At 44.9% G+C, this 4,007-nt stretch overlaps 1 protein-coding gene across 1 annotated transcript in view; it reads left to right on the top strand.

The window, feature by feature from the left end:
* RAPGEF5 (Rap guanine nucleotide exchange factor (GEF) 5) overlaps window positions 1–4,007 on the top strand; it is a 127,249-nt gene that overhangs the window by 109,960 nt on the left and 13,282 nt on the right. The gene's annotated exons all lie outside the window — the stretch shown is intronic.

The following is a 4,007-nucleotide window of genomic DNA, read 5'->3' as shown; positions in this document are numbered from 1 at the left end:
ATACATTCACTCATTCCAAAAGAACAAGTAGTAAATTGAACACTTTTTTCTTTTTTTCGTCAGAAGCCTTTTTGAGTTTAAATAAGCACTTATTTTTTCTTTGTATTAGTTTTTGGTCATTATAAAAATTAAACCATACTCTTATATTTAATGTTACCATTTTTGTCTGAAATAATTTCCAAAGGAAAATAGTTTGAAATTTTTAGATATATATATATCATGCTTGAGATGAGATATTTTGGAAAAAATGCCCAACATTAATTCTTAAGTTTTTCAAATTACATGCTTATTTTAAAAGTTGCAATGAACTATTCTACATTTTAGAGCAACCAGATTAATTTTTAATGAAAACTCTTCCCTCTTCTTGTACTTTCTACTTTGAGATACTTTTAGAGAAATAGGACCAAATTGAACTCCTTGAATGGTTTGGAAGATTAGACCTCCCATGTTTCGTTTTTTGAAATAGCCAATTCCCAGTAAGCATGCAGATTTTCATACTTTTCAGGTAAGTGGATTACCTGAAGGTCCTTCCAGCCATCAGCTTTCCTCTTTCCCAGTTGAATTTCTTTCCTTTTGATGTACGTTCCGCCTGCTGTGGTGTAGAATTTGGTTCAGAAAGGGTTGAATGGGAAACCCAGAGTCGTGCTGGGGAAAGGATCCAGCTGAGCTGAGGGCAAACACAGCTGATTAGTGTATATAGCGTGTGCTCTTTTGGTGGTGGTGGTTCCTTGCGTTAGAGTGAAAAAGCAGAAAGTGTTTGAGGATAAATTGAGGTCCTTGTGGTACGTTGTGAATGTATTTTGGAGTGGAGATTATTGTTGCAAAGTTGTGGTATTGGAAGGAAAGGAATGCTGGGGTACTTGTGTTTCTTTCTTCTCTCCCATTTGCCATCTCTTCAAAGTGTCATTTCATCTGGCAGTTCTATTTTATGAGGTGTCTGGACGGTGTTCAGGGGTCTCCAGGTAAAAGGGGCCTGGCAGGCACTCATTTCCCTGAAACTGCTTCACGTCCAGTGACTTAAATTCTGACATCCCAGTTTGAGCTAATTCACCTGTTCGTTTCTCTCCCCTTCCCCCTCCTCCCCTCCCTATTTCCCGGTCACTCACCTACCATTCAACTGCATCTGAACCTCGAGCCACTTGAACCCTCTCCCCTCCTGGGCTGCAGCCCCACCTGGCTAGATACCTTGGCCTCCCACCTGGGTCCCCTGCTCACCAGTGCCCTGGGCACCCTTCCTGCCCGCCAAGCCCTGCCTGTCACTGGAGCAGCCATTCACTGTCTGTTGACCTCAGCAAGTCCCTGAGAGTTGATGTTAAGAGGGACCACCCAGGAAAAAGACTTAAGGCAGGAGGGAATGATTATGTGGTGGGAAGGATGAGAGAAACACTTTAAAAGGTGCAGAGGCAGCTGGAAATTAAGAGGGACCACCCAGGAAAAAGATTTAAGGCAGGAAGGAATGATTATGTGGTGGGAAGGATGAGAGAAACACTTTAAAAGGTGCAGAGGCAGCTGGAATGCCATAAATCCCGCAGGTTGACTGTAACTGGTAGCAAGAACAGCCCAAGTCCTTTCAACTCGAGGTGCCTGGAGAGGTGCAGTGGTGAAAGGCTACCACCTCCCCGGGTTTGAATCCTGGCTCTGAGCACGGGTCAGCCATGGATGTCCTTTGGGCCCTATTTTCTTCACATGCTTATCTCCTAGGGACTCACCTTTAGTCTTTTGTGAATATTGAGTGAGTTAATGCAGACAAAGCACGTGGAGCCATGTCTAACACTGTTAATAATATAAACTGTCATTATTGTCACCACCCTCATCATCATCCTTAGGAACGTGGGGTGGGGTAGAATGATAAACCTTGTATCACTGGGGAGATGGACCCAGTGACTCTGAGAGGGCGTTTGGAACCTGGATTCGCAGAGTTGGTAGAGGTCAGGCTTTCAGGTGGTGGTTAATGTAGGTAGAGGCACACAGTGTTTCATTTGCTGTACTAGAAAGGTAAGAGCTGTGTTGAGTACTCTTTTTAAATATTGTGTCACAATGAAAGCTTGCAGTTAATTATTTTCTGAAAGCAAACGTGCAAAAGATAATAAAATAACCAGAGTTTGTCAGAAGACAGTGTAATTAATTGTGAGTTGTTTTCCTACTAGGACATCAGTTTAAAAGAAAAGGGGGAGAAAATGGGGAAAAGCTCATGAAAACCTTGCAGTCCATGCTGGAAGCTGTGTATGAGGGACCATTGAGAAAGCATTGTATCACTGGGCATTGTAACCACGTCCCTGGTGTCGCCCCTACCCCATAGTCAAAGCTCAGTGGCCCAGTGTTTAGGAAGCAGGTTTCAGGAGCACCTGTCTTATAACTGCCCCTTAGGGGCTAGCAGAATGAGTCTTGATTAAATGCAAATGTGTTCCCTTTCTATTTATAGGAATTTTTAAGTTCGTCTTTTCCCTCTCTTCTATCAGGTTCTTTTAACAAGATTTTTGAAGAGTATTTTTATTTGGTTGGTGTTGGGAAAATACAGGAAAATGGTCAGGGCCCCTCAGATGCTCAGAATCTTGCCGAGCATTTGCTGTGAATAGGTTGTGTGTGGGTGGAGTTAGTGCGCCTGCGCAGCGCTGCCACCTTGGCTGGAGTTTACTGCCTCGGGTGCCCGCCCGGTGCAGCCATGCATTTCCAACCTGCGGCTTCCAAGGATCTGTTTGCCGGTTAGGTAGCCCATAAACCTGCATGTAAAAGGTCTGGTGACACAGCCTGGTGTGTGAGGGGTTTGGTGACCCAGCCTGGTGTGTAAGGGGTCTGGGGACGCAGCCTGGCATGTGAAGGGTTTGCAACCCAGTCTGTGAATGGGCTTGAGGGGTCTGTGAGCTCCAGACCCGGCCCTAGCTCGACAATCGGCCCAGTTGGTGCAGGATGACTGGCAGGTAAAAGAGCCTGACAACTAGCGTGGTCGCCTAGCTTTACAGTTGGCATCATGAACAGGATAATTAGCTTTGCAATTGGCTTTGTCGACAGGATTCTGACATTAGCCTAGTCTGACAGTTGGCCCTCCCTGTCTGTGTTGTAACGTGATTACTTGCACATTCTCTAAATTGTGGTATATTTCTTATTGTCATCCTTGCCTATGAGGATTCCCTAATGCTCAGTCACTGACCCTCTGATCTGAGTTTCTATGTCATCCACTCTCAGAGCTTCAACTGCTGTCTTCCATGTAACCACTTCCCAAGTCTGTATCTTGAGGAGGCGCTCCGTTGTTTATTGAAGCCCAAAGGAGATTTTTATTTGAATACCCTCTGTCACTTTAAATGCAATGAGTCTCAAACCAAATTTAGCTTTTCTCCTCCTCCAAAAATGTACCTTCACCCTACGTTCCTTATGTTATTTTCGTCAGTGGTGCTTTCTCTCTGTTGAATGCAGCCAGAAATCTTGCCATATTCAAGCCTGCCCCTCTCCTCCCTCCCTTCTGATACACAATCAGGCACTGGTTTTGGGAACCAAAAATTTAAATTTAAACATCTAAATCAAAATCTTAACTGTTTTAAGTAAGGCAGGTCCCATACACTTTGCTAGGGATTTTTTAAAAGCAAACACTTAAGTATTAAAATCCTGTTGTTTCTGGGTTTTCAGTTCTTCCCAGTGTTCTGGCCTAAAAACATAGTGGACCAATTAAGTTACAGTACATTATTAACTTAGGTCAAGTGAGTGGAATTCAATTGTGTAAAATATATACTTTTTTTTTTTGTCTTTTTGTCTTTTTTCCGTGTCTGGCAACGGATCGCAGCCCTCAGTGTTGCCCCCGTACCGGACCGGGGACCGGCGACGGGATCACAAGCCTCGGCGTTGCTCCCGCGCCTCGCTCAGCCAGCGAGGGGGAGCCGGTCTGTACGTGGGATCCGAACCCTCGGACGGGAGCGCTGCCGCGCTTCCCAAGCGGCGCACTATCCAGTGCGCCACCGGGCCGGCCCCTGATTGTGTAAAATATGTACTTTAAGTAATGTTATGCTGTTTGTCCA

This window comes from Galeopterus variegatus, unplaced genomic scaffold (assembly GCF_000696425.1).
Source record: "Galeopterus variegatus unplaced genomic scaffold, G_variegatus-3.0.2 Scaffold5107, whole genome shotgun sequence".
Classification (NCBI taxonomy): Eukaryota; Metazoa; Chordata; class Mammalia; order Dermoptera; family Cynocephalidae; genus Galeopterus; species Galeopterus variegatus.
This window is presented reverse-complemented; position numbering and strand designations above follow the sequence as displayed.